This window comes from Manis javanica, chromosome 9 (genome assembly GCF_040802235.1).
Source record: "Manis javanica isolate MJ-LG chromosome 9, MJ_LKY, whole genome shotgun sequence".
Lineage (NCBI taxonomy): Eukaryota > Metazoa > Chordata > Mammalia > Pholidota > Manidae > Manis > Manis javanica.
Window position 1 is genome coordinate 9,771,934 of NC_133164.1, and position 16,187 is coordinate 9,788,120.

The 16,187-nt window shown below is 36.3% G+C and overlaps 1 protein-coding gene across 8 annotated transcripts in view; it reads right to left on the minus strand.

Moving 5' to 3' along the window:
* Positions 1 to 16,187, minus strand: part of PCCA (propionyl-CoA carboxylase subunit alpha) — a 357,794-nt gene that overhangs the window by 189,571 nt on the left and 152,036 nt on the right. The gene's annotated exons all lie outside the window — the stretch shown is intronic.

Here is a 16,187-nt window from a genome sequence, read left to right on the forward strand (position 1 = left end):
TTTTTAAGAAAGACTCCTCAGACCTATTACTGTCAATATACCTCAGACTCTCAAGGCGAGGATTGTGTACAAGCACTTACTTAACCACACACCTCCTTCTTTGGCAGACTGTACTTAAGGGTTGACAATTCCATGGAAAACATTTTTAGAAACAATGCCTTAAACACTCAAAATACACAACTGATTTCCTTTATTGTGACTCTACCCTCACCAAACAAATGTTTGAGAACCTGGTTCACACATATTTTCCTACCAACAGAAATGTGTACTAGTTCCAAGAAACACGAATAAGGGACCCACCAGACAGCATGATTATGCATTGGAGATTAATATATTGACATTCTGGTACGTAAATCTTCATTTGGACAGCAAAAAAAGCAGGCAGGGGAGCAGAGAGAGGAGGGGGGTAAAGAGATCACACATGCAAAAAAAAAAAAGGGTAAGTAAGCCTACCAAGTTAGAATTTCTGGGTCCTAAGAGGCAAATCACTGATATGCTCATCAAGATAGTGACTCTCTGCAGGGTATGTTAGTAGCTGATAAATGAGTTTGTACTGGCAGTGCCCCACCTCATCATGAATCTTCTGTTCAGACAAGTACAAACAACGACAATCTTCAAATGCTATATTATGGGACAGCATCACACTCAAGGGCTAGAACGAGTAGATACAGTTCCATATGCCTGCGTTAAGATGGTCACAAACAGCTAGCTTTTTATAGATTTACTTGCTATTTTAATTGTGTTTGGTCTTCTTGGTCACCATCAAGCTAACATTGCCAGTGTTTTAGTCCACACCTCTTGCCACTCCATCTTACTAAACTGGTTTTAAATGTATTTCCCAAAATTAATAAATAACTGAGCTTAGCAAATGCCAAGTGAGATAAATTAGGTTTTGCTTCATCTCTGAGCTCTTAATGTTTCAAACTTCAATAGTAATGAACTTAGAAAAACTAGGTCTTTCTGGCATTCTGTTGTCATTTATCTTACCTGCATGATCCTAAAAGTTATACTCAAGTTCTGCCACTGACACTGTATTCTTCAGCCTTATTACTCATTAAATACAAACAGGAAGCAACTGAAACTAATGAGTAAAAATATAATGAGATAAAAAGAAAAGAAATCCTCCCATCTGCAACGACATGGATGGATCTAGAGGGTATTATGCTCAGTGAAATAAGCCAGGTGGAAAAAGACAAATGATTTCACTTATTTGTGGAATATAAAAACAAAGCAACACAGAATAAACAAAACAGCATTAGACTCACAGGCACTTGAGAAGTGACTGGTGGTTACCAAGGGGGAGGAGAGTGGGTGCGAACAGGGAGGGGAGGGGGGCTGCTGAACCACTGTGATGTGCATTTGGTAAAATAATAAATAAATAAAAATACAAATATATATATATATATATAAAATGAGATATTTCCAGTCTCAAAGTTATCTCCCTCTAAGATACCTTATTAATAACAAAAAGAGAAATTGTAACTCTGTGGTGCAGAAACATGGAAGACATCGCCTTAACCAAGCCAACAAGACCAGTTATGGGATAAATGAACATCAGATGTCTCCTATGTGATACTCACAGAAGCACAGTATCACTTCTATAATGTTACTGCCAAAATGCAAAGCCTAAATATAATCATGAGAAAACAGACAAATGCAAAATGAGACATTCTATAAAATAAATGGTCTGTGCTCATAAAAAAATGTAAAGATCCTAGTTGACAAAAAAAGACTAAGGAACTGTTCCAGATGGAGAGTAAAAAGATATGACAAATGTAATGTAGGATACTGAACCAGAAAATTTTTTTCTTTTACTATAAAAGACATCAGTGGGACAGCTGGTGAAATCTGAATTACCTATAGATTGGACGATCACAATATGTCAGTGTTAATATCCTGACTTTGATAATGGTACTGTGGCAATGTAAAGCAATTTTCTTGTTTTTATGAAATACAGACATACTTAGGAATTAAGGGACACAGAGATTTTAATTTACTCTGAAATGTTTCAGGCAGAGACAAAATAGACATACAGATAAAAGGATAAAGTAAACTTAGTGAAGAGTGTTCAGAAATTCTTTGTAATGTTTTTCAAGTTTTCTGTACATATGAAATAATTTCAAAATAAAAGTTAATAAAAATTAAAGCAATGTTGCTAGGCAGAGTTTTGTTTTCTATTACCAAACATTCCTGAAGATGCCTGACTTAACAACATTACTGTCTCTTCCGCCAGAATCCACCCACTGTGTTAAATAAAAATAGCAGCAGATAATCTGTTCAATATGTCTGATCTGACTTTAAATATATTATTTATTTATTTAATAATTCCTAAGACTTTAAGTAAAGGTAATAGGCAAAGGCAGGTACCCTCAGGAGGAGCAAGATTCAGGCAAATTTCAATTACACACTTAAGGTAACTCCAAATGAAAACTAACACTGAGGGAAGATGAAGAGGAAAAAGTCACAGAAAGAGTGGAGAGAAGTCAGATCGATGAAATATGTGTTAACTTGGCCATTACAGAGGAGGGTGCTGACAAGTATTCGAAGTTCCTTGAATGGAGGGATATTTGGTTGTGATCATTTGTCAGCTGGTGAGCCGGGGCCAACTCCTTAGTCAAAGCAGAGGCTGCCCCAGAAAGAAGACCCAGCGTACATACCATTACTATATCTGCCGGCACAAAAATTTACAAAACCCCTCCATCTGCATGAAATCACTTCACAATAGTCCACTGTCATTTCACAAGTGAGACACTCACGAGAGGGATAAGGTGACTATGAAGAATTTCTAATACTCATATAATGTTATTATTTATTTTTATTTTGCTATCATTAATGTACAATTACACAAACATTATGGTTACTAGACTCCCCCTACCAAGTCCCCACCACATACCCCATTACAGTCACTGTCCATCAGCATAGTAAGATGCTGTAGAATCATTACTTGTCTTCTCTGTGTTATACTGCCTTCCCCATGTCCCACCCTCCCTACATTATACGTGCTAATCGTAATAACCCTTTTTCCCCCTTATTCCTCCCTTCCCACCCATCCTCCCCAGTCCCTTTCCCTTTGGTAACTGTTAGTCCATTCTTGGGTTCTGTGAGTCTGCTGCTGTTTTGTTCCTTCAGTTTTTTCTTTGTTCTTATACTCCACATATGAGTGAAATCATTTGGTACTTGTCTTTCTCCACCTGGCTTATTTCACTGAGCATAATACACTCTAGCTCCATCCATGTTGTTGCAAATGGTAGGATTTGTTTTCTTCTTATGGCTGAGTAATATTCCATTGTGTATATGTACCACATCTTCTTTATCCATTCATCTACTGATGGACACCAAGGTTGTTTCCATTTCTTGGCTATTGTAAATAGTGCTGTGATAAACATAGGGGTGCATATGTCTTTTTCAAACTGGGCTCCTGCATTCTTAGGGTAAATTCCTAGGAGTGGAATCCCTGGGTCAAGTGGTATTCCTATTTTGAGTTTTTTGAGGAACCTCCATACTGCTTTCCACAATGGTTGAACTAGTTTACATTCCCACCAGCAGTGTAGGAGGGTTCCCCTTTCTCTGCATCCTCGCCAACATTTGTTGTTGTCTTTGGATGTTGGTCATCCTAACTGGTGTGAGGTGATATCTCATTGTGGTTTTAATTTGCATTTCTCTGATGATTAGTGATGTGGAGCATCTTTTCATGTGCCTGTTGGCCATTTGAATTTCTTCTTTGGAGATGTGTGTCTGTTCAGCTCCTCTGCCCATTTTTTTATTGGATTATTTGCTTTTTGTTTCTTGAAGTGCATGAGCTCTTTATATAAATTTGGATGTCAACCCCTTATCAGATATGTTATTTATGAATATATTCTCCCATACTGTAGAATGTCTTTTTGTTCTACTGATGGTGTCCTTTGCTGTACAGAAGCTTTTTAGTTTGATATAGTCCCACTTGTTCATTTTTGCTTTTGTTTCCCTTGCCTGGGGAGATATGCTCATGAAGAAGTTGCTCATGTTTATGTCCAATAGACTTTTGCCTATGTTTTTTTCTAAGAGTTTTATGTTTTCATGACTTACATTCAGGTCTTTGATCCATTTTGAGTTTACGTTTGTGTATGGAGTTAGACGATGATCCAGTTTCATTCAAATAATATTATTTTAAATTAATTTAACTCTGTCATATCTTTATTAAGTACATCAAGTCTAAACTAACAGATATTATAAAGACTTGGTATGTGAAAGCTATCTTTTGCAAGCAGAATTTGTTAAATTCCAGAGTAAACCACTACAGGTGTGACTACCTGTTGAAATACAAAGAAACCTGTCCTGTTATATAAAATAGAGTTTCATAATGTTACTTGGCATAATAGGTCCCTATCTTTTTGGTTTGTTGTTATTTTAGCCTAAAAGGGTAACTGATGCCATTATTTTTGGTACAGAGAGATTCTTTGTCGAGAACAGAATCTAACATATACCTATTAAAATTCTAAAGCTATACCTCCTGAGAATACAGGATTTCAAAATAAAGATCTAAAGTTATTAGATTTTGACTGCAGGACTCAAAGATAAAAAGCATGTTGGGAAATAGGCCCCAACACACCATCCCTGTAAACTCACCTTGAAAATAGTGGCTATATTCAAGAGTGGCAGTGAAAGCTGAACAGAGTCTATTATAGAGCTTCCCTGTTGACCTCAGCACAAATAATCAGATGAAGGTAGGACAAGGGAACTGTCAGGGGCTGAATCGTATCCCCCACCCCATTCATATGTTGAGGTCCTAACCACCAGTAAATCAGAATGTGACTGCATTTGGAGAAAGGGTCTTTAAAGAGACAATTAAGCTCAAATGAGGTCTTGGGAGTGGGCCCTAATGCAACAGGACTGAATCCTTATAAAAAGAAGTTTGGGCACAGACAGCAGACAGCACAGAAGAAAGACCACGTGGAGACACAGGAAGATAGCCACCAGCAAAGCAAAGGAAGAGAGGGGCCTCCAGAAGAAACCAACCCCACCACACCTCGACTTTAGACATCCAGCCTCCAGAACTGTAAGGAAATTAAATTTCTATTATTTAAGTTCCCCAGGCTGTGGTACATTGTTATGGCAGCCCTCGGAAACTAATACAGGAACAAAACTGAAAAATTAAAATGTAGATAAGAGTCCACCAAAATAGTTGACAATATGCTTTAAAACAGTAATAATGACAAGAGTAATAGTAAACATGCTAACAACACCTAACAAACATAGCATACGGAATATTACCGGTAAGAGGCTCAGTCAGGAAGAAGAGTAATGCCTATTATAAACCACGCATTGCTCTGAGCGTTTATGATGTATTAACTCACAGAATGCTCATGATCCAATGAAGCAAATGCTGGAATCACCGTCACTTTACAGATGTGAAAAATAAAGCACAGAAAAGTTAAGGAACTTGCTTATAGTCAGTCACACATCTCAGAAGGAGTAGAGCAAGGATTTACTCACACCAAGTGAAAATAGTGGCTGTTTGCCATCAATGAAAACAATGATTCAGTGAGTTCCCCAAGTCAGCCAAAGATCTGAACCATTTTCTGGTCAGAATATCAATGACTTCCCCCCTAGAAAAGTGTGAATCTGGTTTCAAAGGGTCCAGACTCCCCTAAAGCTCGTTAGAGATGCAGATAACCAGGGTGGGTATTTCTGCTTTGGGAAAATGGCAAAACCAACATGGTTCACTACTTCTCCACTCCAGATTCCATGGTCTCTATTTTATAATCAGTGGATAGCTCAGGATATTCAAAACACAGAGATCTGGGGGACAATGACAGGCAAGAACAAGTAATGGGCTCTTCTCTCTTGGGCTGAGTGAAACTTGGAAACTATCTGTCAAAACTGCAAAGAATGGGAAAAGGAACAGATCACAGAGACAGTATGGCCTGAAGAGACCCACGGACTGTGGAGAGGAAATTACTAAAGGCTCTGAAGAGTCCCTGGTCTCTTTGCCAAGGAGTCCGAGTAGTCAATAAATATTAGCTGAATTCTGTCCTTGAGACAAGGAGAATGCTAGGACGCATCCTCTTCCTGTCCTCAGGAGTAGACACGGCTGTATCTTCAACGATTTGAGAGACTGCTACCACTCAGAACATTACAGCAATCAGAATTCAGTACTGACAACCCCAAAACCACCACAGACAAAGAACAAGTAGGAGGCTCACCCATGAAAGAAAGGACAGCACTCAGAGTAATGATTATATATGCCAAATAAAACAGAGCAGTTGAGAGACAGAAAAAACACTTTATCTAAAAAATAGCTGGGGCACTTAGGAACTTCAAAAGTAGCAATACACACACATGCACCCCGCTATGCAATCACAGACTTTCTGGAATAAAATAACATGATTTGCGAATTATGCAATTCAGTCAGTTATTTAAAGGAGAAGATGATTACTGGTATAACTTGAATTAGTAGCCTGGAAGAGCAACATAAATAATATCATGAAACAGAACACAAATACAAAATAAGAACAATCATGGGAGAAAAGATATGACCCTTATAGGGCTTGTCCAGTATATCTAACCTGCAAATAACAGGAGTTCCAGAAAGAGAAAACTAATAGATAAGGAAAAAAAATAGCTACCAGAAGGAATTTTCTCTGTTATGAATTAACACTCAAGTCTGTACACTGAAAGAGCACAGAAAATAAAAGGCAAAATTGATGGATATAAATATACATCTTGGCATATCCTCAGTGTAGAAAAAATAAATCCCCGGATTCCAATGATTAAAAAGAAAACTGGACCACCTTTCTATCTACAACGGAAGAGAAATCAGGATGACATCATACTTAACACTAGAAGTAGAACACAGTAGAAGGTATAAACTACTTAAAGAAGAGAACAGAAATCCAAGAACACACAATCAAAACACTCATTCCCTTTCTAGGGCTAAGGAAATATATTTGAGGATGTGGCATTTCAGAGCACATCACCATATATTCCAGCTAAGGAAATTCCATGAAAAATTTTCTAAACTAATTAGCCAGGGCAAAAATCTCAAGAAAAGGGAAATAGATAAGAGAAACTAGTAAATGAGAGACATGTCTGGAGGTGTGTGCACAGAAACTAAAAAGGGACTTTGGAAACAGAAGAGATAAACTACAAGAAAGTCAAAAACAGCCTAGAAATATAACATTATCTTAGAGTATCTTTAGTGTTGGGAAGTTGGGGGAATCAGTTATGGAAAAAATGTCTATCTGAATATGAAACTGAACATAAGTAAAATTTTAAAGGACAACAGAACTTCCAATTTATTAATGGAAACAAAAGGAATAATTAGCAACTTAATCCAAGCAACAAACAGAAAATGAGAAAAACAGGAAACACAGAATATTAATTTAAAACATGAGCAAAGATAAAATCATCTACTGAAAATTAGAAGGACTAAATTTTCATACTAAAACAATGACAGGTTGGTTTTTAATTTAAACTTAAAAAAACACAATTTAAAATAAATGATAAAGAAGGCTTTAAAATAAAAACAGGCAAATAAAACCAAAAAGCAGGAGATGGAACATGACATGAGTCAAAGTGGAATTTAAGATTAAAACCTTTAAAGATAAAGATATTACGAAATGACAAATGGCACACAATTCATGTAGAGTAGTTGCAAACCTATACATATCAAATTATTGTATGGATAAATATGTAAATATTCGAAATGCAAGGAAAACACAGAAATGTACACTGAAGTAGTAACACATGAAACCACATAATGTCTGAGCTCTGTGTTAAATTACTCCAGCCAACAGGGGCACGTATAAGGAAAAGAGAGCACGCATGAAACAATTCTGGCAATGTGAGTACGCAGCTGGGTTACAGACTCATGGGACTCTACCTGCTACTCGTGGCTACTCTCAAGTACTTTTGCGTGTTTGAAAATTACCATGAGGAAAAAGAGGTGACAGAAAGATACATGGAGCAAAGAAGGAAAAAAAGGGAAGAAGGGAAGGAGAAAAGAAGGAAGAAAGAGGGAAAGAGCCAAAAGAAGACATGCAAGGATGTCTTGGATGTAAGAATTTTTAGTTCAGTGAAACTACCCTGCATGATACTGTAATGGTGGATACATGTCATTATATCTTTGTCCAAACCCATGAAATGTACAACACAGAGAGTGAACACTAATATGAACTATGGACCTTAGTTAATAACAACGTGTCAATACGGCTTATTGACTGTAACAAATATACGATGCTAATACAAGATGTTAAATAGGGAAACTGGGAGAAGGCAGAGTATACATATATGGGAACTCTCTACTCACTACTTATTTTTTCTGTAAACCCAAAATGGCTCTAAAAATAAAATCTATTTTTTTAATTATGATGAAAACTTCACCTATCTCTCTCTGAATCAAATAGTTCCAATAAAAAGAGAAAAAAGATATAGAAGAGCTGAATAAAAAAATTAATAACCTTCAACAATCTTGATTTTTAGTGGATAATACTTCATAAGATACCTACGGTCTAACATAGAAGGGATTAGACAATGTTGAAAAGCTACCACTGAGAAAGATACTAGTAACCAAATGGATTCACACCTCAGTTCTGACTTTTAAAGAACAGATAATGCGTATTAACTAGACCTGAAAAAGAAACATACTCCCATAGTTAGGTTAAAAAAAAAACACATATAACTTTATATTCAAATCTGGTAAAGACAGTATTAAAAAAGAAATAAAAAAGCCAAAATAATTATATTAGCACACAAAGTCCCTCAGTCTAGTTGAAATTCACTCCATGTATGTAAAAGAAATGTATAGAGTCTATAATACTGATACATTAAAATATAAAAGCCATTTTTTCCTTATCAGTAACAATTGCTACACATCTAGCAGTTTTGGCCACCACTAAGGATAAAAATAAGATTTTACAAGCTTCCAGAGAGAAAAAAAAATTTTAAACAAATGATCAAGAATCAGAATATACCTTAGTATCAACAGAAATTAAAGGAGATTTGTAGTAAAAGACTCTAGCTAAAAGTGCCAAGAGAAAGGAAAAGAAGATACACATTAAACAATTCATATGAGCCTTCAAAATGCTAAAGGAAAATTATTTCCTATCCAGAATGCTATACTCAAAATTCCAGAAAAAAATGTAAGAGAAAATTTTCATTACCTCAGGTTAGGGAAACATTTCTTAGGAATGACACCAAAAACACAATCCATAAATGAAAAAAACTGGTAAACTGGGCTTTGTCAAGTGGAAAATTTCTGAGCTTTAAGTGACACTTACAAAAAATAAAAAGACAAGCCACAGACAAAGTATTTGCAAGTCATAATCATATCAAGAATGTATAAATTCTTATAGCTCAATACTAACACTGGTCAATGGATGTGATTAGACATTTGACCAATCACATGATTGACTAATAAGTACATGAAGAGATAGGATATCACCAAACATTAGGAAAATGCAAACTAAAAACACAATGAGAGAACACTTCATAGCCACTAGAATGGCTGTCATCAAAAAGATAATAAATAACCATGGTGAAAATGTGAAAATGTGGAACAACTACTCGTACACATCACTCATGGAAATGTAAAATGGTGTAGTCACTTGGAAAATAGCTTGAGAATCTCATAATTTACCACAATCCAGTAGTTCTGACGTAGGGCATGGAATTGGGACATGCACCATGATTAACTGTTTCTGCCTATGCTGAAAAATGCCAAGATATAAACAGCATAGTAAGAACAGGAGGAACTCCATCTTAAGGTTAAAATTCCATTTTAAAAATCAGGGAGTTAGGAGGTAAGTTTCCTGACATTTCCTTTGGTAATCAGCCAACACCCTATCTTAAGCAGGGCCAGCAGCCCTAATGACACAGTCCCAGTGCTTGAGGAAATCACTATCTTGGAGAACAGGATCGATAAATTCCTTGTGTTGAGTTTATCTTACAGAATTATCTCGAGGGCTGACTGGATGGTGACATAATGTCTCTCACCAGAGAGAGACATAATGAGACAACATGTCAAGCCAGCACCATCCCCCATGCTCCTGCTCTTTGCCCCATTCTTGAAAACCTTAAAAGACGGAATCCTAAGCCCTTATGTGCACCTCTCGCTGAGGTTGCCTGCACTCCCCTTTCTTTGAGTGTGTACTTTTTGCCTTAAATAAAGACTTCTCATGGTTCAACTCTCTGTGTTTTATCTCTGCACTCTTTCAGTGGTAAGCGTCTTTGTTACTTTGCTATTTCATTCTATTTTCTGGACTTAAAAACAAGTCTTCTCTCTGTTCTACTTGAGACAAGTAGGAATGCTACCGAGACCTGTGACCTGGGCTGACAAGTTCCCGTCGCCTGGTGACCCAGACGGGACTGCAGCTGTGCAATCATGCTCTTTAGTAGCCTGCCTGAAAATCTCCTTTCTTTGCCTTTGGGAAGTTCTCAGAACAAACTCATCCATCCAGTACTCTGCAGCTCCCCCAAATCCTGGGGTGGTGGAGACTTAGTTCCCACACCATGCAGATCCAAGTGGACATTGGACACCAGGTGACCCTGACTTTAGGTGTTGGCAAGGGACCTGCCCTATGCCGAGCAGGAGTTCAAGAAGCTTCCCTTTCCTCCTTGCTCTCTGCTGCCTGCAAAGCAGCTGCCATTCCCTACTACTCTTGCTCTAATTAATTTCTTCATTACCTACACTTGTCCAACCTACATGAGAATTCTTTCGCGTTCAGAGTCAAGAACTCTCCCCTGTCCAGGTTGAGGTTTCACCTAGTGCACAGGGAGAGACCTCCCCCGATACAGTTGCCTGACAACAGTTCCATTCTAAGTATCTACCCAAGAGAAATGAAATAATTTGTCCAAACACTTATATGTGAATGTTCACAGCAGCATTATTCATAATAGGCAAAAATCAGAAACAATTCAAACATACACCAACTTGTGAATGGGTAAGTAAAATATATATATCCACAGAATGGAATACTATTCTGCAATAAAAAAGAACAAACTACTGAAACACACCACAACATAAATAAATCTCAAAAACATGCTAAGGAAAAGAAGTCAGACACAAAAGACCACATATTTATGATTTAACTTATACCAATATGCCCAGAAAAGGCAAATCAATAGCAACAGAAAGTAAACTAAAGGTTGCCTGGGGGTGGGGAAAAAAATGGGAATGACTGCAAACATGCACAGGGGTCCTTATGGGATAATGGAATGTTCTAAAACTGGATTCTGATATTAGTAGCACAACTCAGTATATTTACTAGGACTCATTGACTTGTTGTCTTAGTCCATCTGGGCTGCTATAACAGAGTAACATAGACTGGGTTGTTTATAAACAACAGAAATTTATTTCTCACAGTTCTGGAGACTGGGAAGTTCAAGATCAAGGGGTCAGCAATTCAGTGTCTGGTGAGAGCCACTTCCTAGTTCATAGACTTCTGTGTCCTCACATGGTAGAAGGCGGAAGGGTGGCCCTCTGGGGCATCTTTTATAAGAGCACCAATCCCCTTCATAAAGGCTCCACCCTCATGACCTACTAACTTCCCAAAGTCCCCACCTATTAATATCATCATAATGGGGGCTATGTTTCAACATATGAATTTTGCAGAGATACAAACATTCAGTTTGTTACAGTTGCATATTTAACCTGGGTGAATGTTATGATATGCAAACTATACCACAATAAAAACTAAACTTTTTCTAATAACAAATTAATATAGAGTCATTTTCACTCATGCAAATTCTCCTTTAACTTAGCTCCTATGCACTGGCTCTTAGGAAGCTAATTAAAGGTGCCCCAGGAAAAAAATGGAATAAACCAACAGTCTTTAAGACAAAAATCCAGGAGAAAAGAGACCCAAAAAAGAGAGAAGTATAAAGAATCATCACAACAAGGTATAGAAATCTCAGCTGGAAAGCCAAGATGCAAATGTAAAAGGCAACCAGTCCAGACTACAGCAGATTGAAGGAAACCAGAGATCTCTACAAAAAGGCAAAAGTGACAGAAGACTCAAATGTGTTTGAATATAATGAAATACAGGACAAGTTTGTGGATAAATGAGTGGTATATACACGGAAAACCAAGCAAACCAACAAAAAAAGGCAATTTTTAGCTATACAGGAAAAACTAGTGCAGGAAAGTAAAGTAATCTTAGGTGACATGACTGCTGAGAATAGCATTCACACTGTGATCGTAATAAAATCCCAAATACTGAGCTAAGCCAAATTATGACATAGTGACAGTAGTATGAAGGGAAGTGAGCATTTGTACAGTGGTATGGCAAGGAGGGCAATGACACAGGTCATCTTTCAGAAAGGTAAGTTGATAGAATAAAAGGGAAAATCGAGAAGGGCCAACACAGGGTTGTCTATGAAAAAAACTTAAAAAATATTAAGAGACAGCAATAACAATTAAAATCAGTCAGAACCATCAATGCGAGGCTCACGTGCGAGGGGCGGGCAATACCTGTCCCTGACCAAAGGCAGAGAAGAGCTTTTCTCCCATACTCCCACCTTCCCTCCCGCGGTAGTGCTGGGTGTTCCCTGCCCAAAGCTGCAGTTTCACACACACGTCAGTTCAAAGAGTTTTCCCATTTCTCCTGTATTTCTTTTTCCTTTCTTTCCTTATTTTTTTTTTCCTGGGGTAGGGAGGAAGGGTTGGTATTGGATCAAAAAGCCAATAACATGTTAATGTGACTATTTCAAACCCCATAATTTTATACCCAGGTTAAAATTCTGCATATATAAGTTCTTCTTACACCCATCTAAGAATTCAAAGAAATACAGGACCCTTGGATACCTCTCAAAGGTAAGTTTTTGATTAAAAATAATAATAATAACCATAAGGTGAATCAAAATGAAGAAATGATCATCATGAAGCTATAGTAAATGCTGATGATGACCATGAAAACAAGTTAAAATACAATAGTAAAGTGAAAACACTTGTGGACTCACACCTGAAGAAAACAAAGTAATGTTACAATAATGTAAAACTAGTAATAAGAACAACAAAAATGAGTTAAGGAAGAAAGACAGCAGGATTACATATACATATGCCAATTTCCATTTGTTTTTGTAAAAGGAAAACAAGACATCCTTTCAAATTGGAAAACAAAGAAATACGACAAAAAGATAGATGGTTTCAACAATCATTTCTCTTCTATTTAGAACAACTTTTAGGAGCTAATACCTCTAGAAATTAGAAACACTCATTTAACAGTTCAGCAGTTTCATCATTTTAATTTCTTGTTTTTCTGTTAAATATAAATCAAATAAGTAATTCAAAACATCATATAGAAAAATAAAGAGCAATGAGAAAGGAATAATCCTACTGGATACTGTATTTTAATATATAGATGTAACATCTAAAGCCTCCAGTGGAGAAATAAATGGTTGAGATAAAAACTTGGTATGGAGAGTACCTTCCCAACAATGTATACTCTTTTAAACCATTATGGGTTTTTTTTTTTTTTTACTAACTATTGCCAATTCTTGGTATTATAATTCAAAATAAGAAACAAGTTATTCAAGCAAAATCACATATAATTTACTTTTTTAAATATCATTTCAATAAAATCATATGTTTTGGTAGAGTGTTTCTCTAGCCATCTTTCATAAGAAAAGAGAAGGAAACGGGAAAGGTGAGTGCAGGTGGAATATGTGTGAACTGCTATTACAGGAAGTGAATAGAGACCATTTCCATCAAAGGAAGTAACATGATAAAGGCACACAGAAGTCATACTGAATGGCACTTTTAGGGAAAAAGGACAGGAGTCTCTCGAAACTAGTATATGGAGATAGTAGCATTGGCAGGAAGGAGGGATCAGAAGGAAGCTTACAGCCACAGAGAAAAGGGATTTGTGAAATGCAAGAGCATTTGAATTTTATCTTTAAGTACCAGAAAACCAGTGACTTTAAAAACAAACATATAGGAGGATAGCACAGATGATTCTGAAACCTAAATTCTGACCAGACTGAAAACAAAACCAGTCAATTGAACCAAGTATTATTTTCTACCTGTGACTTTCTCAGTGTTACATCTCTAAAGAGAAACTGCATTTGCTATTTCAAATTTCACTCTTAAGGAAATCTAGCAAACTGAAAATGCTGCTCACATTTCTGTTTCCAGAAAAAAACATGTAAGTTCTGAAGCTAGAAAAGTGACAGTTCAATCAGGAAATTTCAAGGAAAAAAAAGAAGAAAATTATAGTCCTACAGGCTCAAACTGAAACACTAATTAGAGATAACATATATCACAGAAGATAAAGGATTTGGTGAATGTGCCCTAAGTATTATAATTTAAGGTTAGTAAAGAAATTTGAAAGGGAAAATCTACTATTAAAAGAACATTTGAATTGTTTAAACAATAATAGAAAGAAGTCTGAAAACTGCAAGAATGGCTTTCTGCATATTACGAAATCCAAGATTCTTCTTTCAGGCTCCCATTCAGTCACAGCCACCACCACCAAATATCCCCCCCATCACACAGTTGCTTCTAAAACATCAAAGTTAATTCATCTGGTAACTGACAGGATTACTGTCACTGGAAGTAAATGCACAGTAAAGTAATATTATTAAACACTAGATGAGAGATGCACATTAAAGTGCAGTACTAAATAGCACAGAATTAGGTCCTATCAGATCTAATATGATGAAATTCTTAATGGATTTAATTGTTTTCCTGAAACTCTTTTATAATCTTTTTTGAAGCTATAGAACATAATTTCTTGGTAAGCCATCCAAGATACAAAATGTAAACATAGGTACTTAATGATTTTGACTGCATAAAATTATTTCTAACACCAAAAACAACCATGGGACAAACTTGAAAGACTTATGGGCTGAGATTAATGAATCAGAAACAAATGGGGGGGAAATGCAAAAAACTATAAGAACACAGTAACACAGTGCCCTAAAAAAAGACACTGGATATTAATTCTGTAAATTCTGATAAGTATCCCAACTAAACAATCTCTTATATCTGGAACAAAATATAAATGTTTTATAGTCACTTCAAATTGCCTTGAGAATCATATTACAGACTATTATTCTCATCCTAACATAATAGTCTCAATTTTAATAAAAAATGATTATCCAGCCAATTATCTAATTAGACATATTTCATTATAGACATATTTTCGATCAAAATCAAATTAGTCTCCAAAAGGCAAAATTCTATTACTTCTAAAGATACTCACATCAATAGAATACAGGCTAAAACAATGATTTCAAACAGAAGTATCATAAGTTTTGAGCAACAACCACTGAGGTTAATACTTACACAAACTCTACAAGTATGTATGATATTGGTCTCAAATGCATCTGGATACATAAATTCTACTACAGTAAATGAAAATCAGTCCCATGGTGTAATCTCATAAGCATAATTTGACAAAAGAAGGCAGCTAGATACAAAAAATGATATATGATCCCACTGATTTAACATTTAAAAAACACACAGGAAAAATTAATTATGCTGCTTAGGTGTGCATAATGAAACGGGAAAACAGTAAGAAATGAAAGGAGGTGTTAAGCATCCAGTCGGAATAGTAAACAGCTCTAGGAAGATAGAGGAAGAATAACAGAAGGGGAAGAAGTTGGTGGGTGGGGAGTAAAAAGTGCTGGCATTTCGTTACTTCTAGATCCAGTTGACACTTCACATGGAGTTTTTGCTATAATTATTTTGACTACACATTTGTGTCCTAAGTACTTTTCTGCATGTGTATTTTAGTTTACAATTTAAATTAAAAAGGCAAGAAGGAAGCAAATAAAACCACCAGTTATAGCACCAGTGGGTTCACAAAATCTTGATTGCAATGGAAGAATTATGTCCCTAAAGTCAACAGTTTCAGGGGCAGCCACTTGATTTCTCAACCTCTTAACTGCAACAGAGGTGGCAGTTCCTCCAGAAGCTAGGTTGGGTGGTTTAGTTCTGGGAGTCATTCCTGAAAGTTCACTCTAGTACCTGTCCTGCCAACATCCCTTCCAAAGATTTTTAAGTACTTAATCCTTTCTATTTATCATATCTAGAGTAGTTTCTCGTAACAGCACATGAATCCTACCTAATGCGGTTTATCAAGAGACATTCAAGGAAAACCCCAAACTAGAATTTCCAATATGAAGTATTAACAGTACCAAAGTAGAAGGGCTAGACACTAACCATTAAATTAACCTGATACTTAACTGTCATTCCTAACAGATGTCTT